The sequence below is a fragment of the Helianthus annuus genome, chromosome 17, assembly GCF_002127325.2.
Source record: "Helianthus annuus cultivar XRQ/B chromosome 17, HanXRQr2.0-SUNRISE, whole genome shotgun sequence".
NCBI lineage: Eukaryota > Viridiplantae > Streptophyta > Magnoliopsida > Asterales > Asteraceae > Helianthus > Helianthus annuus.
In genome coordinates this window covers 111888543-111915506 of record NC_035449.2, presented here as the reverse complement: position 1 = coordinate 111915506, position 26964 = coordinate 111888543, and the positions used below count along the sequence as shown (strand labels likewise).

Genomic DNA, 26964 nt, shown 5'->3' with positions numbered 1-26964 from the left:
CAGATGGTTTGCCTGAACCCAGTTCTCAAATCGACTCTTCCATCCATGGTATTCCTCAATTCCCATAAGTTTCGGGGGGTTTTTGCAAAGTTCCGGTTTCGTTTTCTGCATTCATGTTTTGAGCAATAACAGCCGGAGTAGTTGAAGGTGTAGTAAACGCGTTATAGAACTCTTCTTCCATGATTCGGTAACACGTTTTCCAAAAACAGAACTTTTCAAACGAAATAGTCAAGTTCAAGCGGAATACCCTTGAAATTTCAAGCGAAATAACCAACTAACTATTTCAAGCGGAATGCCCAACTATTAGTTTCAAGCGGAATACCCAACTAACAATTTTGGAGCGGAATTAGCAGCAACTTTCAAGCGGAATCTGACTTGAACCTAAAACACAGATTTCGCTTGAACCTTTTCAAGCGGAATATGATACTGAAGCGAAATACTTGATTTCGCTTAAAATTCTCAAGCGAAATAACACCTTTCAAGCGGAATAAGTCTGATGTTCGTTCAAGCAGAATTCGTTCGAAGGTCCATTTCTGCCATTTTTAAATCGAATTTTGTTCTCAAACTTTCAAGGATTTGTTAACATACAGTTTTACACAGTATATATGAAAATGAGCTGATTTTAACCGTTAAATCTTGTTTAATTCAAGAAAGAAGGTGTAGAAGTAAGAAAACACAATGAAATCAGGCTATAATCTGCAGAACTCCTCCTCCTGAGCTCTGATACCACTTGTAGGATCGTGTGATGACCCGAATGAGTCATTCAGAGGGGTTCTAATCTGTTTCAGAGGCAGAAACTAAGAAACAGATGTGGAAAACAGCTTAATACACTTTAATATGCCTTGTAGATTGATCTGCAACTGTTTACAATCAGACGGCACTTCGGCAGCACCTCAGTACCGGAATTACACAACTGATCTAACTGATTTCGCTCAAACGACCTATGACCTATTTATAGTGTTCTGATTCCACTTGAACATGCTCAAGAGGAATCACCATTCAAGCGAAATCTCTTCAAATGTCACTCAAGCGGAATTACAACTATCTGATTTCGCTTGAAAGTACACATTCCACTTTCAAGCGGAATCACATCTAATTCAACCTAAAACTTCTATTTTCTCGTACAACGTGCCCTGATCTAACATATCTAGTACACGACTCGATACAAGACGAAGTCGACAGATGCATGCACCAACAAAAACCGACCATCTTTCACCAAGAAGGATAACGCAAACAAGTTCTCCACAGTTTGTTCAAATGAAATCAACTACATGGATTGGAGTGAGGTCCGTATGTTGTTGGTGCATACATCTGTCAACTTCGTCTTGTATCGAGTCTTAGATTGCATTGTATAGATTAGGGCACGTTTTACGAGAAAATAGGATAGTTTATGTTGTTAGCATGCTGATTTCGCTCATAGTGTCAGTTGGATGATTTCGGGCGAAATCACATTAGCTGATTTCGCTCCTGTTGACTTGTGTAAATCTTGGGGCGAAATCAGGTGGCCTATATATAAGTCACCTGGAGCGAAATCTGTAAGAATGGCCTTGTATTCCACGCCGAAGTGCTGCCAGTGTGAAGACTGAGTGTAATTGAGTTCTAATCAATACAATCAGTAGTTAAAGTGAAGAATCGGCTGTTTCTAAGTCAATTACTTGTTTTCCGCACCTGTAATTGATCAAAGCTCCTCTGAACGACTCATTCGGGTCAACATCACGATCCTAGAATTGGTATCAGAGCTCAGGAGGAGGAGTTCTGCAGAGAATAGCTGGAATTCATCAAGATTTCTTACTTCTACACCTTCTTTCTTCACCAGAATAAGATTTAACGGTCAAAATCCGCTCAAAATTTCACAGACTGTGTATAACTGAACATAGACAAACCCTTGATAGTTTCACACCTAAAATCGGACTAAAAATGGACCAAAATGCCCTCTGAGTTGATTTCGCTCGTAATGGACATTTCTGATTTTGCTTAGGTTTAACTCTTAATTTCGCTCCAAGCTGCCAAAACTTGTCTGATTTCGCTCAGAAAGTGTTATTTCGCTCCTGCATTCTCTGAGGTTTCGCTCCAGAAGCTTGTATCAGATTTCGCTCCAAGGGTGCTTAGATTCTAATTTCGCTCCAATTTGCAAGATCTAATTTCGCTTGTGTGCAATATCAGTGATTTCGCCCCTGTGGTTATTGGGATTTCGCTCGAAGCTGTAAATTGGTTAATTTCGCTCGAAAGTCACTGTTTTTGAACAACGTGTTGACAAATCATGGATACCGAGTTCTATAACGCGTTTGCAACTCCGTCTACTCCGTCTGTCATTGCTCAAGCCATGAGTTTGGAAAATGAGACAGGAACTACACAAAAGCCCCCGAAACTGATGAGTATCGAAGAATACTACAGGTGGAAAGACAGATTCGAAAATTGGGTTCAGGCAAACCATCTTAGGTCATGGGAATGTATTTTTAAGAAATATGTGTTGCCTCGAACAGAATTGCGGGTTATTAAAGAGCTATCAGAATTTACAGATGAAGAACGGACGATGTACAAAGCAGAGAAGATGATGATCAGTCTGCTTCAACAAGCTATCAAAGAAGACATCTTCATTCTGCTACAGCATGACAAAACTTCAAAGTCAATCTGGGATGCTCTTCGTGTTAAGTTTGAGGGTAGTGAGAACAAGATAAAGAGCAAGAAGGCGTTGCTCAAGAAAGAGTTTGATCTGTTCAGTAGTCTACCGGGAGAGGATACGAAGAAGCTGATAAAACGATACTGCCACTTGGTGCGATCCATGTCAATGCTGAGTATTACAAAAGATCATGAAGAGTGGGTACACAAGCTAGTTGATGCACTACCGAAGAAAGAGTGGGGAACGTATTTGATGATTCTAAAGAATACGGGTGTTTATAATGGGCTAACTATTTCTCAGTTTATTGAAAAGATTGAGAGTCAGGATTTGGAACAGCAGAAGATCGTTAGGATGAACAGTCCAAGTGGTCAACAGGACGTAAAAATGTACTACAAAGGTAGTGTTCTAGTTCCAGAATTTGAGAGAAGTCCTAAAATCCAGACTGCATTTAGTGCTGAGGATTCAACGGAAAAAGTTGATCAGGGTTCTAACAAAAGCAGCAGTGGATTCTCATCATTTCCAAGTGTTAATCCAAAAGAGTCAAATACAAGTTTCCATTCTCAAAGCACAAAGACAGGAAATGGTTATGTGATCCAGTGCAACATTGCTTTGAATATTCCAGAAGGTCAAAATTTTTCGGAAGAAACTGCTAAAGACCACATGGCTTTACTTGCTTCTCTCATATGAAGGTCTAGTTGCTGGTCGGATTGGGAATCCTATGCTCACAAAGGAGGATTACGATCAGATAGACGCCGAAGAGATGGAACTGATGGATATCAAATGGTGTCTCGCGAGTGTTCTCAGACGAGCTGAAAAGTTCAAGCTTATTACTGGGAGAAATGACTTTCTCGATGCACATGTATCTACGTTAGGTTTTGATAAATCTAAAGTTATTTGTTTTCGATGCAGGGAGAAAGGCCATTTCAAGCGAGAGTGCAAGAACAGGGAAGCTAGTGGTGCTCAGAATCCATTTGGAAAAGACGACTATTACCGAAAATCCATATATCAGCAAGTTGGTCAACAGCAAGAACCACAGGTGGCTCATGGTAGGAAGATTGAGGATTCAAAGAGAGCGTGTTTGGTAGACTTCAACTGCAACAATTACATATCACCTGAAAGCAAAGCATGTATAGTCGAGCAAGATGATGAAAGACTACCTGAAGGCTTCAGCTGGGATATGTTTGTTGATGAAAAAGGAGAGTTCAAAGCTTTCATCCCTAAGATTGTTAGAGAACCAGACATGTTTGCAACATGGATGAAGTCTATTGGTGAGACTGTGAAGAGTGTGGAGGAAGAGTCTATTGCATCTGATGAAAGCTGTTGATGCATTTATTGTTTATCGCCTTCGTCAATTCGAGTCGTAGTGAAAAGCCGGAAGAAATCAAGCGCATAATGTCATAATTAGTTAGAAATAGCAAGGTGGCGTTTTGGTAATTAATGAGAATCCTCATTAATTCCAAGGCCTATAAATAGGATGTTGATGACATAAGTTTAGAAGTTAGTGAAGTGAAGAACTCTTGAAAGACTTTCTTCCACATTTGTATTTTTGGAGATCCAAGTTTAGAGAGAGAAAGTCTAGAGAGAGAAAGTGGTTGTAATCGTGATTCGTGTACCGGAATTGTCATATTTCTCAATGGAATCACGTTAGTAGTACGTTATTGTGTGTTCGGTCACGCACGTTCACGGATTCCGCATGTGAAATGTACGTTACGCAATCGAACGGCGTCAAAACCGGTCCTACAATTGGTATCAGAGCTAGGAGCTCGATTGCACGATCAAACACATCGTTCTCGTACCAGATTTCAGCGATTTCAGAGCCGAATCAGATCCGATTTCATCGATTTCTTCATCTTCTACTTATTTCTCACGGTTTTTACGGAAATTCGGCAAATTGAACGTGATTTCACGGTCCGATTCGTCTGAATTTTTGATATATTGTGCGAACAACATTGAATTACAACCCTACCAAGTTTCAGATCGAAACTCCAAGTCGTTTAGGAGAAATTGAGGTTTTTCGGGTCGAATTCGCGTCATACGATCAGACAGGTTCGCTCATTTGGTCACAATTCAGGTCCGCTCGTAGAAATTGAACAGGTTCGCTTATTCAGTAATCGATCAGGTTCGCTCTTTTGGTTTTACATAGGTCCGCTCGTAAGAAATTACACAGGTTCGCTCAAAGGGTAAACAATTGGAGGTTCACTTATAATAACCTATGTTGGTTCGCTTATTCAAACAACTTTTGATCCGCTTATTTGACATTATTGTGGTCCGCTCCAAATGTTGATCAATTGTGGTTCGCTTTAGTGTCATCACTTTCACGTGATTCTCTGATCTTACAGGTTGCCGGCAACATAAAAAGTTCACATTGATTGACTGATCACTGATTAAATCGGCCCAATCAGGACATTTAGACGACATGATTTAATCAGTTGTGGTAGGTTGTTGTCGTTTGTTAGTTACACCGTCCAATTAATTCAAATCACAGCCCATGTCACCGCTCCACTAATTCATAAGACCCAATCACTGTTTGCCGTTCACTTTATACAAAGGCCCATACATTGTTGTTGTGCCGCCCATTAAACATCGGCCTAGTCACATTTCTTAGTTACACCGCCCTATGTGATTTGCAATTAGTTGATCTAGTGACCGCCCCACTAAGGTTTGAGGCCCAATTAAAGTTGCCGCTCCATTACATCACCGCCCCACTTGTTTTGAATTGTTTAGAAAGGTCCACTAATTCAGGCTGCATGTAATGGTGTTTGTTGTTGTTGTCACAATCGATATCACCGCCCATGTGACCCAATCCCAATCTTAGGTACACCACTTTTTAAATCACCACCCAACTAGGTTGTTTGAGTTATAGTGAAGGCCCAATCAAAGGTTTTACTTGCCCATTAAACCGACCCACTAGGCTTTTTGGCCCACTCTTTGATTGATCATCCATTTGCATCGTTCTATTGAAAGAAAGGCCCAATCACATGTAAAGGCCCACTAAAAGATTTGTTGTTATTTGTCATTGTTAAATAAGTGTTGTCGGCCGATCGTACAACAAGTTGACTTTTTGTTGACTCACTCGATCGAACAGCGTTTTTGTCCGATCGACCAGCATACTATCCGTTCGATCAACCTTCCGTCCGATTCAGTTGTTTGATATTTTTACTGATCGTTTATTTGTGTGTTTGCAGGTAATTCGAAGTGATTTGTTGTCACCGGATTTTCATCAATCGGATATTCATCAGATTTTTTGTTTGTGTGAAATTTTCTAATTGATTGAAAATCTGTTGCTGTGTATTTCTCATTACCAAGACATGGATTCTGAAATTTATATTGCACTGAACAAGTTCAATAATTTTTCTGGTATCAATGGAGAATCAATTGAAGAGTTGATCAAAAGATATGTCGAGTTGTATTGGGAGATGGTGAGATTGCAGATAACCAAGACCAATGAGGAATTGGTTAACAAGTTGGCAAATGCTTTACCGGGTGATGGATGGAGAACGTATCTGTTAGACTTGAAGAAGATATACTTAAACGTGAATTTGAGCGTGTTTATTGAGAAGATTAAAGAGCGAGAACGTGAATTCCAAAAGATTAGAAATGAAGCAACTGATGAAGCAAAATTAAAATCTGAGGAAATTGTTCAAGAGGTAGAGGAGCAGGTTAAAGAAATTTCAGCTATCAAGGTGGAGAAGAAAGCTGAAACTGTAGATATGATTGAGAAGTGCTCAAACTGTGAAAATCTGAAATCCGAAAATGCCAAACTCTTGAGGGATTTAGAGAGTTTGACATTAGAAAACAAAAATCTTAAAAATTCAGAAAATGTTTTGAAAAATCAAACAAAAAAATTAGAAAATGAAAAAGTAAAAACTGACAAAGATTTTCAAAGTCAAATAAAAATTCTTGAAGATGGGAGAGATGTGTTTAGCAAAAATAACATCGAAAAGCAAAAAATGATAAATTCTCATCTTCAGAAGATTATTCATCTTGAAAAAGAAGGAGAACAAGCTCGAACGAAAATCAGTGAGCTTGAAAATAAATTGAAAGGTTTTGTGACTTCTTCAACTTATGTGAATATTCCATGTACAAAACCGATCAATGCAGTTCCAATAAGTGACTGTGTCACAAACTTTGACAATGTCAAAGTTGAAGATTGTGATGAGAAATCTGATGATGAAAATGAAAAAATTGAAAAACAAAAATTGTTTTTGAAATTAAAAGAAAAATTCAAAAATACTGAAATAGGTGAATGCTCAAAACAAAAACATGTTAAGAAGATTGTAGAACAGAAACAAAAAGTTAAAAATTTGAAAATTGTTCAAAAAGAAAATAAAAGCTCATCAGATCAATCATCCAATCACAATCAAAAATCACAAAAATTGAAAAACGAAAACTCAAAAATTGTTGGTAATAAGTGGTGCAGGTTTGACCACAGTGCTCAAAAGACAAATCCAACAATCAGGAAGAGGAAAGAGTATCACCAAGCCAAACAGTGCTTTGATCTAAGCGTTTGGTATGAAGATGGTGATTGGTACGATAACAGAGTGTGCTACAAATGTGGTTATCAAGGACACATTGCTGTTAACTGCCAGAGACAAAGATTTGAGACAAGAAGATGCTATAATTGTCAAATCAAAGAACACATTGCCAGGGATTGCCCAAGGAGATCAAATGAAAGATTGAGGGTTAATTCTCAGAAATTGGCAAAGAAACCAGTCAATGTCAAGCCCAAGGAACTGAGAGTTTCAGACCAGAAAGTCAAAGAACAGAAGGTTCAAGAACCTAAAGTTCTAGAAAAGAAAGTGAAGCTTTCTCAAGGGCAAAAGGACAAACTGCGAAAGAAGAGGAAGAAGGCCAGAGAATATCTGGAGAAGATTTTGTCCTCGGGTTCACCCGACAGATCGAATAAGAGTTCTGATGAATCAACTCCCTCGATTGTAAAGTCAAGCAAGGTGAATTCATCAGATACAAATCTGAGGACGAAAAAGGACAAGAAGAAGGTAACATTTTGTGGCAATGAATCTGTTTCTTCGGAAACAAAGGAGCCACATGTCGGCGATGAATCTGACACAATAAAGTCAGACAAGCCACATTCAGGCAAAGATTCTGGTTCGTCAAAACCAGAAGAGCCAGTTGTTGAGGTAAAAACTGAGAATTCGGGTTTAACAATGGATGATGCAAACTTTCCACCATTATTGAACAAGAATTCAAAATCACCCAAGGACAGTCAGGCTTGGGTGAAACTGTTCAAATGAAAAACCTGACTTGCCGGAGTTCCCAGGTTGGTAAGCGTGGAACATGAATCGGCACATTTCTTTTGAAATTTCACTCTGTTGATTTTTCGTCTTTCAAAAGATAAATCAGGGACATTAAGTTGTACTTGATTCATCTTTCCTACAAGTGGTAATTTGAAAAAACAAGGTGATGAAACCCCGAGTTTATGAAATGACACACAAAACTAATTTTCCGGAAAAACCATTTTGATTAAAACAAACTTAAGTGTTTTGAAATCATAATGGGAAAATAGTTTGTTGTGAGGGGGAGTTCTGATTGTTTATGCCAGGTGGATAGAGAATTGAAGTGATTCTCATCAAGTTGTCAAGTTTGTACAGTTTATTGTTTTCAAATTTTCTCAGAAAATCAAAATTGAAACATATTTTGATTTTAGGGGGAGAAAAATTTTTAAAAAATTTGAAAATTTGAAAATGTCAAAAACATTAAAAATTTAAAAATGAGTTTTGTTGTGAAAAAGAGGAAATGATTGTAAATCAGTGGACTATCACAGCACGCTAAAGAAATGTAATGTCAAATGTAATAAACGGTCTCACTGATGATGTGACGATAGGTTTTTGTACATTTAGTAGATTTATTCGGGATATAAACCTAAAATTTCAAACTTGTGAAATTCGTGGGGAACACTACTTGGATATATAGGTAACCCCTGAAATCTCGTTTGAAAGGTCTCGTATTCTGATATACTAGGTGTTTATACTCTATGATGTCTGGGGTATTATTCCGGGACTTCTGCTGAACGGTAGTTCTGACCTAGTCCTTGGCTAATACTTTCCGCAAAATGCTTGAAACATAGCATAAAGCCCTCAGCTGATTAGACAATAAAATTGATAATCATCTGTTGTAGCTGAAAAGATCCTCTAAAGGGGACACACTGCTAAGTCGAAGCTGATATCTCTCTGCTGAACGGAAGTTCTGACCTGAGATCCCTCAGTTCTCGCATTTAACCCCTAATTTATGTACAGATATCATTGTAGTATTCTTGCCTGTAAGACTGAATATTGGGATTCTGGATACGGGAGTATATTCAAGAGGTGGGACACATGAATCAAACTAAGTTTATAAAACACTTAAATAGTATCCTGAATAGATTGAAAGTTGTATGAAAATTTAAGAGGACAACTATATCGTCAATCAACGTGAATCGTTTAGAACTTAAAATGTCTAAAAGCTTAACGGTGCGTGTGATGTGTCTCAAAAACTGATATGATCCTCTTACACAAACTCACAAAAATATGTTTGTACATATTTCATTTCTGCATTTAATTTCTGTCTTTGCATTTATGTTTCTTATTTTCAAAAATTCAAAAAGATTTTCGACAACTGATGTTGGAGAGCTGATTTTCAAAATCTCAAAGACTAAACATGATGAACAGACAGGTTGGTTAATGGTTTGAAATCTTTAAGATAATTCATTAATTTGAATTAGAAATTGGAATGTTTCAAATTTTATCAGTTTTAAATGTGAAAATTCTCAAATGTTTAGCTGATTCATTAAGTTGAATCACAATATTGTTTGTTATAATTGTGTGTTTGAGATGTGCGGGTTTCTTAATCTGTTGATACGCAAAGCCAGGTGTCGATCCCAAAAGCACGGAAGCTTGACGAAAGGGGGAGCCTGAAGAAAGAGAGCAACGGAAGCTGAAGACAGATCCACCGGGATTCTGTTCGAGCTAGAGTAGTTGAAGACTCTCACTAAAGATTCCGTCAACATTCAAGGGGGAGTTTGTTAGTGCAGTTGTCTGTCGACTACATCTTCGTTCGAGTTTTAGAGAGAGAGAAAGTCAAGTTGCTACGAGTTTCACTACAGATTGACTACGGCAATATCCAAGGGGGAGTTTGTTGATGCATTTATTGTCTATCGCCTTCGTCAATTCGAGTCGTAGTGAAAAGCCGGAAGAAATCAAGCGCATAATGTCATAATTAGTTAGAAATAGCAAGGTGACGTTTTGGTAATTAATGAGAATCCTCATTAATTCCAAGGCCTATAAATAGGATGTTGATGACATAAGTTTAGAAGTTAGTGAAGTGAAGAACTCTTGAAAGACTTTCTTCCACATTTGTACTTTTGGAGATCCAAGTTTAGAGAGAGAAAGTCTAGAGAGAGAAAGTGGTTGTAATCGTGATTCGTGTATCGGAATTGTCATATTTCTCAATGGAATCACGTTAGTAGTACGTTATTGTGTGTTCGGTCACGCACGTTCACGGATTCCGCACGTGAAACGTACGTTACGCAATCGAACGGCGTCAAAACCGGTCCTACAAAAGCTCAGAAAGTGCTGATGAAAGCTCACAGAGTTCAGATGAGAGTGTACAAAATGATGTTAGTTCAGAAAAGGAAGTTGTTTTTGATCGAACACCATCAGATTCTGGGATATCAGATGCTAGTTCTGAAAAATCTGTACAGTTTGATCAGTCACCAGTTGATGATAATAGTGACGATGAGGAAGAGAAACATATCAATGTTGCTAAATCTCATCTTTCTCCTGAAAGTTATCATTTCTATTTTGCAGATCGCTTGGAAAAACTGAAGGAGAAACGAGCTGCAAAAGAACAACAACAAATGAAATCTGAAGATGTTGTTCAGAATGAGAATGTTGAAAGTGCTGCTGAAGAGATTGCTGAAGCTGAGAAGGTGACTGAAGCAGAAAAGGTGGTTGAAGTGGTGAAAACAATCGAAGTTGAAAAGATTGTTGAAGTCATCAAGCCTTGCATGAAGTGTTTGGAAGCATGCAAGGAATGTGCAATAAAAGATGATGTGATTGCTGAGTATGAGAAGAAGAAAGAGCAGTTGCTGTTTAATCTCAACTATGTGAAAGAATCTTATGATGTCTTGAACAAAACAGTAACTGGTCTTCAAAAGACAAATTCTGAGAGAGAACAGGCACTAACGATGATGAATGCAGTCATGATGTCGAAGTAGAAAGCTATCAATTTTTACATCAAAGAGAGTGCTAAGTGGAAGCAAGAGTTGGAGACAGAGAAGATTGAAAATGAGAGAATCAGAAGATTATTGCAGAGTTATTCTAGTTCTGATTATCTCATTAATTGAATTTACCCAACTGTTGCAGGTATGGAAGCTTTTCAAGACGACAAGCCGAAGAAAAAGGATACTGGTAAGAAACCGACTGTTAGCTATAACAAGTGTCCGCCTCCAATTTGGGAAGGGTATTTTCCTAGAAAACCAAACGAGGTGCAACTTGAAAAAGCTGTCAATATAAAGCTAAGAACCAACACAACTGATGAATTACCAGAAAACATTGATGTCACGTTCACCTCGTCTGACACTGATCATGAGTCTGAGTTAATCAAAAAGGTGGTCGATCAGGTGTTGGATACTGATGAGGAGTCCGAGTCAAAGTCTGAGTCTAGAGGGTCAAGTTCATCAGTCAATGGTCCAAAGTCGTCGGTCAAAAAGGCTTACAGTAAAGAATTTTTGTTATCAAAGGCAAATTTGGATGATGAAACATTTGAAGTAGCATACACTTTAAATGATTCGGACAAATTATATTCTGACAAAGAATTTCCAATAAGAGGTGTCAAAACTGAATTGATAAAAAAGGTTTTCAAATTAACAGAAATTAATATTTCTGAAATAAAAGATTTAAATCTTACTGGAAAACCTAAAAGATACACTTCAAGAGTTCAACAACGATTAAACAAGAAAAGGGTTACAATTCTGGTTCTGGTTTTCAAAAGAAACCAAAGCAAAATCGTAGCTACAAAAAGAAAGGTTTAGGATTTATTCCACCAAAAAATCATAAAAATATGAAAAATTCTAAAACAAAAACAGAATTTGTTTCAGGTGGAAGTGCAAAAGAGGAACAGAAGAAACCGTTCTGGAGACAATCAAACCAGGAGTTTCTTGCTGAAAAGAAGAGGAATGGAACTGGAGTGTTTCGTCCAAAGGAAACTCGAACCTGTTTCAAATGCAATGAAGCTGGTCACTGTTGGACCCAGCATGGCCTTAACAACTTCTTTTTACGTAATATGGCAAGTGATTTCAGTATATGTGAAAAAGATGTGCGGAAATGGAAATCAGACTTTCAAGAAACAAGACCTACAGAATTATCAAGTTTATATCACTTTGAAACAAATTAGTTTAACAAGGTGATTGTAAGATTATTATATAATACAAATGAATCTTGATTTTTGTGTGTGAGAAGAGCAGTTGGAGTTTGAGTGTATGTATGTGAATGCTAGGCTTCAAACTCAAGTATCTTCTGCCTCTCGAGCCTTCTATTTATAGACGGCTGTGGGCATGAATAAACAATTGTTTATTCATGCAATAAGTCCAGCATAAAGTAGCAATTTGACATATTCATTGAATCCATCGTTCAAGTTGCATTTGTAATCATGAAAACCAATAATGTCATGCTTCGGTCATGGGTGGCAGGATAGAGTTGTGATTTTAGACAAGTGGGTCTGTTATCAGAATTTCTGATAAGCCACTTCATCAGAAATTCTGGTGAACAAATCATCTGAAAATTTGATGATCAGAATTTGTCAGAAACTGATGATATTTCATCAGAAATATCATCAGATCCATCAGAAACGACCCTCTCTGATAATCCAAATCAACTCTTTTATCAACTTGAGATTCTTTGTAGTAGGTGCTTTGCTTTTCGGTTGTCCCAACTATTTTTCTTCATCTTGCTGTGTTCTTCAGGACTGTTATCTTCTTCAGCGATCCAGTTGATTGAGATTTTCTTCAATACTTACAGATAAAGTTTCCTAACAGTTTCTCCCTAAGTATTGTAAGAAAATGAACTATCTCATGAACAAAAAAATTTTCCAAACAGTGGAAACTTAATACTTGCAAAATTTAAACCAGTTACTAGAGTTTTTGAAAAACAAATTACATAAAAGATAAAAATAAACAATTTCTAATTCAGCTTCACTCTCTTATGCATATCTCCTTTCTTTATCTTCTTTTTGTAGGAGATGTATTTGTTGCAGCTGTCATACATGTCTTTATACCATCCTCTTGCTTGAATCCATTCTTCAATCATTTGCTCAATTTCTTTCCTGCTTCCTTCCAAGTTCTTTTCTATCTTCTGAAGATGTTCCTGTCTTCTGTTCATGGTTCTTAAGATATACCTCAGGGTTTGATTTGAGTACTTACAGATGTCCACACTTCTGAACAGAGCTTTGTTATTGTCTTGATCTCTGAAGATTACACCATATTCTTGTTCTCCATCTTTGCTTGTTTGCATTATGATGTCTCCAGATCTTGCATCATCTAGTATTTCTGAGGGAACTTTTGTCTTAGGTGATCTAAAGTACACCTTTTTTGTTGTGCACATGCTCATAATTGATGCATAGATCAAAGTCTGAAAAAGCCATCCTTTCAAATAGCAATATTCCAGCTTTTGATATGCCATTTAATGCCCTTCTGACCTCTTGGTTATTTTTCTTTTCCTTTTCATAGTTATCCTTCATGAACAGAATGTCCAAAGGATGCAACTGGTCAGCTATTTCTTCATCAGTCACTTTCTGTTCATCCCCCTTTTCTCTTTGAAGTGTGTATCTGTTTTGTACAAACGTTCCCCCTATATCATCAGTTGCTACTTTCACTTCTTCTACCTTTAGAATTCTCTTTACCGGATTTTCATTGTGCTTGTGAATGCTGTAAGGCCCTCTTTTCATTCTTTCTTCTCTTAAGCCCAGCCTGGTAGGAGATAGTGATCTTGGTATTTCATCTTCTTTTGTCAAGTAGTAGCTCACCAGATTGTATTCAGGAAATATCATTACATCTCTGGCAATTTCTTTGACCATGATAGACTTGGATTCTGAGATTTTCCTCTTAACAATTTTTGACTTTGGTTCAGACTCTCCTTCCTCTTCCCATTCCTTCATTGTTTGTATATTCATGTATTTGCTTATTGCTGAATCATCAGATATTGTTGGATCTGGAACAGCAGCCAGCATCTTCAAATTTGTAATTACATGAGGTTTTGCAGCTGCTAATCTTTTCAACATTTCTTCTTTTGGAATATTTGGAGGTGGTCCCATCACTGTGGTATCAGCTTTGGTGATTGGTGTGGTTGTTGATTGTTGAGGAGTTGAACTTGGAGCCTTCTGATGTGAGCTTGAATCAGGAATTTGCTTCATGAGTTTTTGAGGATCCACTTTGGCTAAACTTGCAACATTGAATTGCATTCTCTCCATTAGTTGTTGTGTTTCCCTCATCAGTTTTGAGTTGTTGGCCATGTTCTTTTGAGCTTGGTTTAATTCATCTTGAGCTTTCTTCTGGTTTTCAGCCCATTCCTTTGACAGCTTCTCAAAGGCATCTGTGATACTGTTGTTACTTGCCCTTAGAATGGCAATTTCTTCTTCCAAAACTTTATTTCTATTGCTTGACTGTCTTGACTCCATCACATTCACAGCTTGTGTTTTGATCTTTTCTATTTCTGTGAGAATCGTTTGAACTTCTGATGCAGAAATGTTTATTTCTGGTGCTTTTTCTTTCCTCTTCTAAAGGGACTTTAATGCTTCAGAGTTATCATCAGTTTGTTTCTTTATTGCTTCCACTGATTCTGATAATATCTTCATTTCAGCCCTTTGACCTTGTATTTCTGACAGCAACATATCGAGTTTTTCTTCCACTGGATTTCTTTTGCAGATTTTGTAAGCTTTTTCCAACATTGTTTCCAGATTTTCTTGATTCATGGGTTTTTCAGGGATATTTGGAACAACAGATGTTCCTGCTAACATACCAGCTGCAAACACATTTGCTGCTGTTTTGGAAATGATAGGATCACTTTTTGCTTTACCAGAATTTGGTGCAGCTTTAAGTTTACCAGTATCATCTCCACCAGTGGTGAGTGACATACTCTCATCCTGGATTTCCTTATGTCCTTGAATCACATCAAGATGTGATTCTCCATAAGTTTTTAAGGTAAACATATCACCTTTTTCCAGATTTCCTTGATCAGTTTCCTGATCTCTATCTGTTGAGACCTTATACTCCTCCTCATTTTCTGATTCAGAGTTGAGATTATAAGCACTAGTAACCTCTTTATCAATTTCAGTTTCTTTATGTTCTAAGTTGTAAGAAACATTTACTGAACTTTCTGAATTAGTTTGTTTTGAGTAAGTATCAACTAAAACAGTTCTTGAGAAAGATGTACCGGCGATATGAGATTCTTCATGATGTATTACTTCCGTTGTTTCAATTTCAGTGCCACCAAATTGAACTTGTTCATGAATTTTTCCAGCTATTTGTGATTCTGCATGATGTTCCTGTGCTGACTCTTGTAGTATATCAAAATCTGGATGAATTCTTCCTTCATGAATTTGATCATTTTCAGCATCATTTGATGTGTTGGTAATCATCAGAATTCTCTCTCCTTCTGCTTCTTTTGATGATTTTGACTTTTGTTCTTCATCTCCTTCCAGTGATGAAGAGCATTTGAAAACTTCTCTGCTGGCTCTTTCTGATGTGGAGTCTGACTTGTTTAGAAGAGTCTCATGCTGTATTCTGTATTGTGAATCTTGTGAAATGAAACATAGCATGCTTTCTGGCTATATAGGGATATCTTTGTCAGATTCCCATCCATGATTAGAACTCCAGGCCATCATTGTGTTTGATCTCCACAGATTTTCCAGAATTGGAATTTCCATTTCTCTTGCAGCAAATGTTTCATAAATAAAAATAGAAATTAATCTCGGATATGGCAAATGTGAGATTATTTTTCCATTTTTAGTGATGATTGACCTTTTGATCAGGTTAAAAATTTCTAATCCATAATCAATTCTGAACCCAGTTATGAGTCCATACATGATTGTTAGAATAGCTTGATTAATCTGATCAGTTCCTCCAATTTTTGAAGTGAGGCATTTGTTTAATACTTCCATCATCACTTGCCATATTGCTGGTAGTTCATTCCTTCTGATTGAACCAATTTTGTTGACTTTCTTGTTCTTGTAACCAAGTCCAATAATAAAGCTTAATAGCTCTTTCCTGCTTGGTGCTTCGACATAGTTATCAAGAATGGGTAGTTCAAGCCATTCTCTTACCCTTGCAGGAGTTAATGTTACGGAAACATTTTCCCATACATGGGCAGAGAATTGGTTTTCTTCAACTTCATCAAAGGTGTGAACAAATTGTTGCAGCAGTTTTTCTGGCACTTCTTTCTCTTTTGTTAGAGCTCCTGTAATTGGACAGTTCATGAGATATTCTATCAGAAGTTGGCATCTCACATCATATTCTGAGTGCTCTGTTATTGCAATTACACTCTTTGAATCACACAAAATTGGTATTTTTGTCAGATTTACTCCATAGTCCTTCAGTTGAGTTTGCATCCACAGCACTTGTGAACAACAGCTTGCTACTGCTACATATTCTGATTCTGCTGTTGATGTGGCAACACAGTTTTGCTTCTTGCTTGCCCAACATACCAATTTTTCCCCCAAGATTTGACAAGCACCAGATGTGCTTTTTCTGTCAATCTTACACCCTGCATAATCTGCATCTGTGTATGCAATTAATTCAAGGTTTGTATCCTTTGGATACCAGAGACCAAGTTCTGATGTGCCTTTTAGATGTTTGAAAACCCTTTTTACAGCTTTTAAATGAGATTCCTAAGGGTCACATTGATATCTGGCCAGAAAACATGTAGCAAACATGATGTCTGGTCTACTTGCAGTTAAGTATAACAATGACCCTATCATCCCTCTATAGGTTTTAATATCTACACTTATTCCATCTTTATCAGAATCCAATTTGTTCCCTGTTGCCATTGGAGTTTTTGAAACTGAGCAGTTTTCAAGTGAATATTTTTGTAGAATTGTTTTGACATATTTTGATTGACTTAAAAATATTCCATCAATTCTTTGTTTGACTTGTAACCCTAAGAAAAAGGTTAATTCGCCCATCATGCTCATTTCAAAATGGTTGGTCATCAACTTTTGAAACTTTTTGCAAAATTTTCCATTTGTTGATCCAAATATAATGTCATCAACATATATCTGAACCAACAAGGTATGGTTTTTGTGTGTTTTGAGAAACAGTGTGGTGTCAATAGTACCTTTGGTAAATCCAGAATGAGTAAACTGCCATTTTGGTCCCTGTGGTTTGGGCACTTTTGTCATTTTAGTCCAAATCTCAAACTTTTTACATCTGGGTCCTTATGGTTTGCATTTTGTTGCCATTTTAGTCCAAAATCCAAAAACCCTCTATTTTGACTGTTGAAAACTGATTATTTTGTCCTTTAGTGCAGGGGCATTTTGGTCATTTTTTAAATTTCATTTGTTGTAAATTCATTTAAATGTTTAGTTTTTTTAGCAATAAAACCCAGATCAACTATCTATCTCTTCTCTCTCTCTATAGCACCACCACCACCGCCACCTCCTCCCTCCATCTCTCTCACTCTTTATAGCACCACCGCCACCTCCTCCCCCTTCTCACCATCGCCACTCTGGCGTCATCCCATCCAACAGTCACACCCGTATGTTCAGGAGATCAGAGAGAGAGAGAAAGGAACTCCGATGACGGCGGCTCCGCCGCTGTGACGACAATGTTGGTGAAATTGATGATGATCGATGACTGAGGTTTTTGGTTATGATGATGAATCGCTGAAGTTGTCAATGATGAAGATGAAAAGCTGATTAATTGATGTTGATAAAGGAGGTTCGAAGTTTCGGCAGCGGCTGTAGTGATGGTGACTTCTGACGGCGTCGACGACAGAGCAAAGACGACGGCAAACCCCCGTTCATCTCATGAGCACTTGGTCAGTTGTGTTCCTCTGTATTTGTTGTAAATTCTTGTAATTTTTTTTTAAGCTGTAAATACATATAATTGTTAACTGACTGTTTGCTTAGACATATACATAGATTCGAAAAGGTTGTTTGGAATTATTAGAAGGGATCAGGTTTGGGTTAAAGTTTTGGTAAATGGATCAGATTTGGGTTAAAAATCCATGGCGGTAATATGAAAATGCTGAATTACTAGTCTGATAGTTTGAATCCTTTGTGATTAACGAACCGATAACTCGAATATGATGATATGCTTGGTGTTAGTCAAAATCTAGGATTTATGGTCGCCGATAAACGAGGAAGGAGGTGTGGGTGTGACTGTTGGATGGTTGAAAATTATGGATGATAATGAATCGCTGTTCTAGGATTTATGGGTGATGATGAATCGCTGAAGTTTTGATGATAAAGATGAACATCTGGGTTTTGATCTGCTGGTTGCACAAAAGGAATTGTATTTAAAAATGACCAAAATGCCCCTGCACTAAAGGACAAAATAATCAGCTTTCAACAGTCAAAATAGAGGGTTTTTGGATTTTGGACTAAAATGGCAACAAAATGCAAACCATGGCGACCCAGATGTAACAAGTTTGAGATTTGGACTAAAATGGAAAAAGTGCCCAAATCACAGGGACCAAAATGGCAGTTTACTCATCCAGAATTGAGTAAGAAGTTTGATAATGTTTCATACCAGGCTCTTGGAGCTTGCTTCAATCCATACAAGGCTTTGTTTAATCTATAAACATGATTTTGAAATTTTGGATCAACAAAGCCTTCAGGTTGTTGCACATAAACTTCTTCTTCAATTTTACCATTTAGGAAAGCTGATTTTACATCCATTTGATAAACTTTGAAATCCTTGGATGCAGCATAAGCAAGAAAAATTCTTACAGCTTCTAATCTAGCTACAGGTGCAAAGGTTTCATCATAATCAATACCTTCTTGTTGACAGTAACCTTTGACTACTAACCTTGCTTTGTTCCTTGTGATTATGCCATTTTCATCAGATTTATTCCTGTATACCCATTTTGAGCCTATGACAGATTTGTCTTTGGGCTTGGGTACCAGATTCCACACCTTGCTCTTTTCGAATTGATCCAACTCTTCTTGCATAGCTTGTATCCAATCTGGATCATTCAGAGCTTCTTTGGCATATTTGGGTTCTATTGTGCTTAAGAACCCAGCATATGCACATTCATGTGCAGTTGCAGATCTTGTTCTCACACCATCAGCTGGATTGCCAATGATATCAGAATGAACATGCCCTTTGATCCATCTCAACCTATTTTGAACAACTGTTGGTTCTGATGGATTTGAAGTTCCCCCCTGTTCAGTTACCTCTGTTTCATGTAAAGCACCAGAATTTTGATTTTCTGTTGTGCTATTTACTTGTTCTTCAGGGTTAGTACATGATATTTCTGATGATTTAAATGTACAAGCTTTGTCATGTTCTAAAAGATCTTCTGATATTATTTCAAAGAGATGCTCATAATTTTCTTATTTATCAGAGAAGTTTATTTCTTTCATGTATTCATCAGAAACTTCAGTCTCTGATGAATCATCAAATGAGACATATAAACTTTCTCTGATTGTCCTTGTATTAAGAATGAAAATTCTATAAGCTTTTAAGGACAATGAATATCCAAGAAAAATACCTTTTTCTGCTTTTCTGTCAAAGTTTTCAAGGCTTTCAAAATCATTGAAAACAAAACATCTACAACCAAATGTGTGTAAAAATTTTACAGTTGGAATTCTATTATTTATTATGTTGTAGGGTGTTTTGTTTAGCCTTTTGTTGATGAGAGTTCTGTTTTGAGTAAAACATGCATTTGCAATTGCTTCTGCCCAGAAGTGAGAGGGCATTTTGGCATATGCAAGCATTGTTCTGGCAGCTTCTACTAAGGTTCTATTTTTTCTTTCAACAACCCCATTTTGTTGAGGGGTTCTGGGAGCAGAAAAGTCATGAGAGATTCCTTTGTTTACAAGAAAGCTTTCAATTTCAGAATTTTTGAATTCTGTCCCATCGTCTGATCTGATCCTTCTTACTGTTAGTTTTAACAGATTTTCAATTTTCTTTAAAATTAATGATCAGATCAGGTGTTTCACTTTTCTTTCTCAAAAATTCAACCCATGTATATCTGGAAAAATCAGGTGTTTCACTTTTCTTTCAATTTTCTTTAGTTTAACAAGGTGATTGTAAGATTATTATCTAATACAAATGAATCTTGATTTCTGTGGGTGAGAAGAGCAGTTGGAGTTTGAGTGTATGTATGTGAATGCTAGGCTTCAAACTCAAGTATCTTCTGCCTCTCGAGCCTTCTATTTATAGACGGTTGTGGGCATGAATAAATAATTGTTTATTCATGCAATAAGTCCTGCATAAAGTAGCAATTTGACATATTCATTGAATCCATCGTTCAAGTTGCATTTGTAATCATGAAAACCAATAATGTCATGCTTCGGTCATGGGTGGCAGGATAGAGTTGTGATTTTAGACAAGTGGGTCTGTTATCAGAATTTCTGATAAGCCACTTCATCAGAAATTCTGGTGAACAAATCATCAGAAAATTTGATGATCAGAATTTGTCAGAAACTGATGATATTTCATCAGAAATATCATCAGATCCATCAGAAACGACCTTCTCTGATAATCCAAATCAACTCTTTTATCAACTTGAGATTCTTTGTAGTAGATACTTTGCTTTTCGGTTGTCCCAACTATTTTTCTTCATCTTGCTGTGTTCTTCAGGACTGTTATCTTCTTCAGCGATCCAGTTGATTGAGATTTTCTTCAATACTTACAGATAAAGTTTCCTAACAGTCACATTGCATGGAACTGTCCGAAAAATGCCAAAACAAAACAGGGAGTTTCTAAGAAATTGAAAGAAAAAGAAGTTGATGTTGAACCACCAATCGAAAAATTTAAGATTTTTGAAAACTCAACTTATGAGATTGGTGAGTGTTCTAAAAAGAATTTTTACAAAAAAGAAAGAGAAAGACAACCAAGTGTGGGTTGTTAAGAAAGTTGATGAGATAGTCGGCGATGAATCTGGTTCCACAAAGCCAGAAGAGCCACAGGTTGAGGTGAAAAATTCAGTGGATGATGATGAGTTTCCATCACTGAAATTTGAAGAGGTTAAACAGAAAGTTGGTAAAGTTGATATCTCGAATCAGTTTTATACCGAGAAAACTAAGTTTGATGTCGAGAAAACATTCAATGGGAATGTTAAGAAAATTTTTGGGAAAATGCTTAATGGGAAAGCAAAGGGGGTTAAGGATTTTTATGCAACTAAAAAGGCAACTTACAACCCTACTGCGCAAGAATTGAAAACCATCAAGTCTGAGAAGACTTGGATGGAAGTTTATTTTCCTTAAAGTCTTAGGACTACGCCGGAGATCCCAAGTTTGTAATCGTGGATCAGGAATCGGCATCATTCATGTTTTTAATGAGTTTGTATGAAAGTTTTTGAAAGTGTTTGAATGTTATAGGTAAAGGACTACGCCGGAGCTTCCAGGTCGGTAAGTGTGAAGCAGGAATCGGCATCCTGATTGGTAAAGTGATTTATGTAGACGTGACATTCCTACAAGTGGTATTGATTCAGATATACTTATAATTGGTACAGAGGTTGCTTTATTGCAAAACGGTAAATCAGGGACATTAATTTGTACTTGATTTACTACACATGATTAAACAGATGATGAACCATATCCCCAAATCTATTAGAATTGGTACAAACAAACTCATTTTCCGGAAAAATCATTTTGATTAAAACAAACTTAAGTGTTTTGAAATCTAAATGAGAGAATGGTTTGTTGAAAGGGGGAGCTCGGATTGTTTATGCCTTAGTGGATGGCGAATTGATGCAATTCGATGTCAGTTGTCAAAGTTTCTGTATAGTTTTAGAATTGGGTCAAGAGTTTAGTTTGTTTTCAAATTTTTCTTTAATGTGTTTGCATTTTAGGGGGAGTAGAAAATTTTCAGAAAATCCAAAAAATTAGAAAATTTGAAAAATACAAAAAACATGATAAAATGTAAAATGAGTTTTGTTGTCAAAAGAGGAAATGATAGTACATCAGTGGACTGTCACAACATGCTAAAGAATTGTAATGTAAAAAATGTGATAAACAATCTCACTGCGGATGTGTCAGTAGATTTTTATACATTTAGTAAATTGTGACGAGATATAAACCTAAAAAAATTCAAACTTGATTATTCTGTGGGGAACAACTGCTTGGATATATAGGTAACCCCTGAAATCTTGTTTGAAAGGTCCCTTATTCTGAGATACTAGGTCTTTATGATCAGTGATATCTGGGGTATTATCCCATGACTTCTGCTGTATGGAAGTACTGACCTAGTCCCCGGATAATACTTTCTGCAAATCTTGAAAAAGCATTGCCCTCAGCAAGTTGATGAAACAATAAAATTGATAGTCACTGCTGTTGAAATCAAAAGATCCTCTAAAGGGGACACACCAAAAGTCGAGCCGGCATCTCTCTGCTGAACGGAAGTTCTGACCTGAGCTCTCACGGTTTTGCACCTAACCCCTGAACAGATATCATCTGTGGTATACTCACCTGTAAGACTGAATATTGGGATCTGGATAAGGGAGTTTATTCAAGTAGTGGGACACACGGATAAGTTCAAGTGCTTAAAACACTGACATCGTATCTCGGATCAATTGAAATTTGTGTGAAAATTTAAGTGGACAAATATACTGACAATCTAGGTGAATTGTTTAGAACTTAAAATGTAAATCAAGCTTAACGGTGTTCGTGACATGTCTCATAAACTGATATGATCCTCTTACACAAACTCACAAAAATATTGTCTGTAAATATTCGTTTCTGCATTTACTTTCTTTTAGAAAAATCCAAAAAGATTTTGTGTGTGTTTTAGCATAAATTTTGAAAAAGTCAAAAAGATTTTCAACAACTGATGTTGGAAAACTGATTTTCAAAATCTCAAGTGCTAAACATGATGACATTGTTGTGAGGGGGAGTGTGTTTTGAATGTCAAAATATGTTTTTATATCAACAAGCGGTTCATCAAAGTGGATAGTTTGATCTGAGGGAGAGTATGTGTTGGTGCATGCCTCGATATTTGAAATATTTGAAATTTACTTTGAGGTAGAGGTTATGCAGGTTAAGTTGAGCCAGGTTATTCGATCCTGAGTCCTGAGCAGAACGAGAGCCAAGTGACGATCTTGGAACAATCTTCTGAAGAGCCAGGCTGATCGATACTGAAAAGCTAATGTTAGAGAGCCAGATTTCGATACCTGAAGACTATGTGGATAGAGCTTGAGCCAGGCTTAGATTCTGAGGTCAAAGTTAAAGCCAGGCAACAATCGTGAGCCTATGAAAGCCAGACAACGATCCTGTAGCAGTTTGCTGAAGAACAAAGAAATGCCAGCACATTGTTAGGGGGAGTCTGTTGATGCTGTTAATGAAAGTGAAGCCCAGAGACTGATCAAGGCTGAAGTTTGAAAAGACTCGACACGAACGACTCGTCAACATCTGAGGGGGAGTCTGTTGGTGCATACATCTGTCGACTTCGTCTTGTATTGAGTCTTATATTGCATTGTATAGATTAGGGCACGTTTTACGAGAAAATAGGATAGTTTATGTTGTTAGCATGCTGATTTCGCTCATAGTGTCAGTTGGGTGATTTCGGGCGAAATCACATTAGCTGATTTCGGGCGAAATCACATTAGCTGATTTCGCTCCTGTTGACTTGTGTACATCTTGGGGCGAAATCAGGTGGCCTATATATAGGTCACCTGGAGCGAAATCTGTAAGAATGGCCTTGTATTCCACGCCGAAGTGCTGCCAGTGTGAAGACTGAGTGTAATTGAGTTCTAATCAATACAATCAGTAGTTAAAGTGAAGAATCAGCTGTTTCTAAGTCAATTACTTGTTTTCCGCACCTGTAATTGATCAAAGCTCCTCTGAACGACTCATTCGGGTCAACATCACGATCCTAGATATGTTCAGTTGGATATATATGTTATTCAGATCTCTATTCGGTCATCTTTCCAAACTACAACACACGAATGTGTGGTTTCAACAAATTGGTGTAACTCGGTAGTTAGATAACGATAAGTTTAAACTTTATATTGCATTACATCCCCGTTGAAAAACATAATCACAGTCCTTTCCGTACAATTTCCAAAACAGCCACCAGCAATACCAGTTTGTTACCAGTGCAGTTGTCGTGAGCCTGAGGAACTTTTAATAAGTTGTCACAGTTGTCAAATTCGTTGCGTGCATTTATATTGTTTGAACAGTCACACCCCAGCAATTAACATCCACTAACCGTATTGTTATTACATCTGAGACGATTCAAGTGAGTCCTATGAAGCAAGTGTGTATCTATTCAATTGAGAGGAATCATTGCATTACATCCCCGTTGAAAAAACATAATCGCACTCCTTTTCCTTCAATTTCCAAAACAGCCACCAGCAATACCAGTTTGTTACTAGTGCGGTTGCCGTGAGCTGGAGGAACTTTCAATAAGCTGTCACAGTTGTCAAATTTGTTGCATGCATTCATATTGTTGAGACAACAACAGATAATGAATGAATTGTTGGACTTCTTGTTCCAAATGCAGCTGTAGGATCCGTACTTAAAGGTCTCTCTTAAAATATGAAACTTTACGGCACGCTTACCTTAATCACATATTCCATGGAGTCACATATCCGACAATAGGGCCCACGGATCTTATGCCCACCCGAGACCGACCTCTGGATTACACATTCTCCGAAATCGATTCGGGTCACGTGTTGAATGATAATATTAAAAACCGATCATCCTTCACCAAGAAGGATAACGCAAACAAGTTCTCCACAGTATGTGCAAATGGCGATTTCCAGAAGAAATCGCAGGTTGATACATAAAAATACATATAACGAGTTATCGTCTTCAGAATCAGACGAAGGTTACAAACACTTAGAAAATCACCAAAATGATATTGAAATTTGTGAGCCTTCAAATTATTTTTAGAAACATGAAAGAAGACCACCAGTAGTACCAGTTTGTTACCAGTGCGGTTATCGTGAGCCTGAGGAACTTTTAAGAGTAAATTACAAAAATCGTCCTTTATGTATGTCACTTATTGCAAACTGTGTCCTTTATCTTCAATAATTACAGAAAACGTACTCGTTGTTTGCAAACCCTTGCAAGTTATGTCCTTTAGCCCTAACTCAATTAATTTTTTGTGGTTAAATCTGACCAAATGGACCCCATACGAGGGTCTTTTGGTCATTTTACTCTATTGTGGGGTCCATTTGGTCATATTTAACCACAAAAATACCCTCATGTGGGATCTATTTGGTTAGATTTAACCACAAAAAATAACTGAGTTAGGGCTAAAGGACATAACTTGCAAGGGTTTGCAAACATCGAGTACGTTTTCTGTATTTATTGAAGACAAATGAAACAATTTGCAATAAGTGACATACATAAAGGACGATTTTTGTAATTTACTCAACTTTTAATAAGCTGTCACTTGTCACACCCCCAAATTCCACCTGCGGAGTATCATCCGCTTGAGGGCGTGACCGACCAAGATCCAGCCACCAATTATACTGAATAATTGAATTAATAACCATAGTAATACTTACTAACCATACGATTAGCAAATATCAAGTTCAGAGTTTAAAGTTTTAAGTTCAAATAGTAGTAAGGAGCGGAAGCATAAGTAAAACAGTTTTAAACAAGGTTCATAGTTCATGTTTATTTAACACCCAACACAGGGGTGGACGAACACTACACATCCCCAAGCAGCAGCTCCTCAGTCACTGGTTACCTGCAAAGCATGCAGTAAGGTGTCAACAATAATGCTGAGTGAGTTCACTAGTTGTCCAGTTTTAATTACCAAAAACTTGTTTCACCAGTTAATTTATCCGTTTATACATGCCATGGGGAGCTACCCCAAAAGTTAGCGACTAAACTGTTTTTCCAATACCGAACACTAGGTAACCGTTTGCGTTTCCGCAGGATGCCCCGATGTCAATGTTCTATCATCATTGACGGATGCCTGAGTACATTAGTTCACGACCGATCCCATACCATGGCATGGTGTGAGGTTGGTAAGACCTAAATAGCGCTATCAACTAATAACCCGTTCGCCTGGCCCCAGCGACTAATCGGTATTATGTAGTAGGGACTTGAGTGATAGAGTTTCGTTTAGTGTCGTATGTTGCATTCCGTATAAACAGTAATTAACTAAAGGTTCCCAATAACAATGGAAGAAAGTAAGTTGTATCCCTCATAAGGGGATAGTGTTGTTTTTAGTTCCGTTTCCCAAACCACCGGGAACGCATGCTTTAGGTTGTGAACTCACCTTGGGTTGCTCGGTAGATTAAATACCCGGTCAATCACGTTGGTCACCACGTCCTAGCATGGTTACCAAATATAGGTCAAGTTGGGGTACAAGTAATCACGTATAGCAAACACGTATAGACACACTTAGCATGCATACAAACATACAGTTGGGTTATTGGGCCTGCCCTAACATTTTCACAAATAAGCAGTAACAGAACACATGCAGCCCAGTCAACAGATAGCCCAACAAGTCGTGGCCCAATAACACGTAGGCAGCCCAGTCGAGACAAGGGTGGTCTCGACTCGAGAATACACGGTCTCGAGTCGCAACCGGGAGATCTCGAAGAATCACGTTTTGGTCTCGAGTGTGCTGCTTGCGAGTCGCAATCTCAGGAGTCTCGAGCCCAGTCTCGAGTCGAGATCATGTCGTCTCAAGTCGAGACTTAGTCGGTCTCGAGTCCCTGAAGCTCGTCTCGGTTCATCATGCTTTGGTCTCGAGTTGCAACCAAGGGTTCCGACTCGCAACCATGATTACGTGCACCAGAATCCTTCTAGAACCTGTCCAATGTACTAGCCAATAGAATTTCATATTTGTGATAATGTGTACTAACCAATAGCATTCCACCAACATGTTTTCTTGTCCGGTTATCAACCAAAATGGATCAAAACAAGCATTTTTGAATATTCATATCACATTCATCTAGTTCATCATTCTAGGGTTTTCATCATTTTATCCAAACATCTCTAACACACATCTATACCTCATTAAACCCGTATGATCATGCCAACAATCAAAATTACTTGGTCATCATGCTTGTAAACAATTCGGTTCATAACTCATAGTATAACATCATCTATATTGATTCATATAACATACAATAGCACATCCTTATGAACTATCATTGCACCTATCCTTTATCATGTAATCTATTCACCAAGTTATCATGTTTATCATACCAAAACCATACAAGGAG

General features: G+C 37.5%; 1 pseudogene; it reads right to left on the bottom strand.

Annotated features, from left to right (window-relative positions):
• Positions 1 to 15436: 15436 nt before the first annotated feature.
• Positions 15437 to 18778, bottom strand: LOC118488884 (annotated as a pseudogene).
• Positions 18779 to 26964: the final 8186 nt, after the last annotated feature.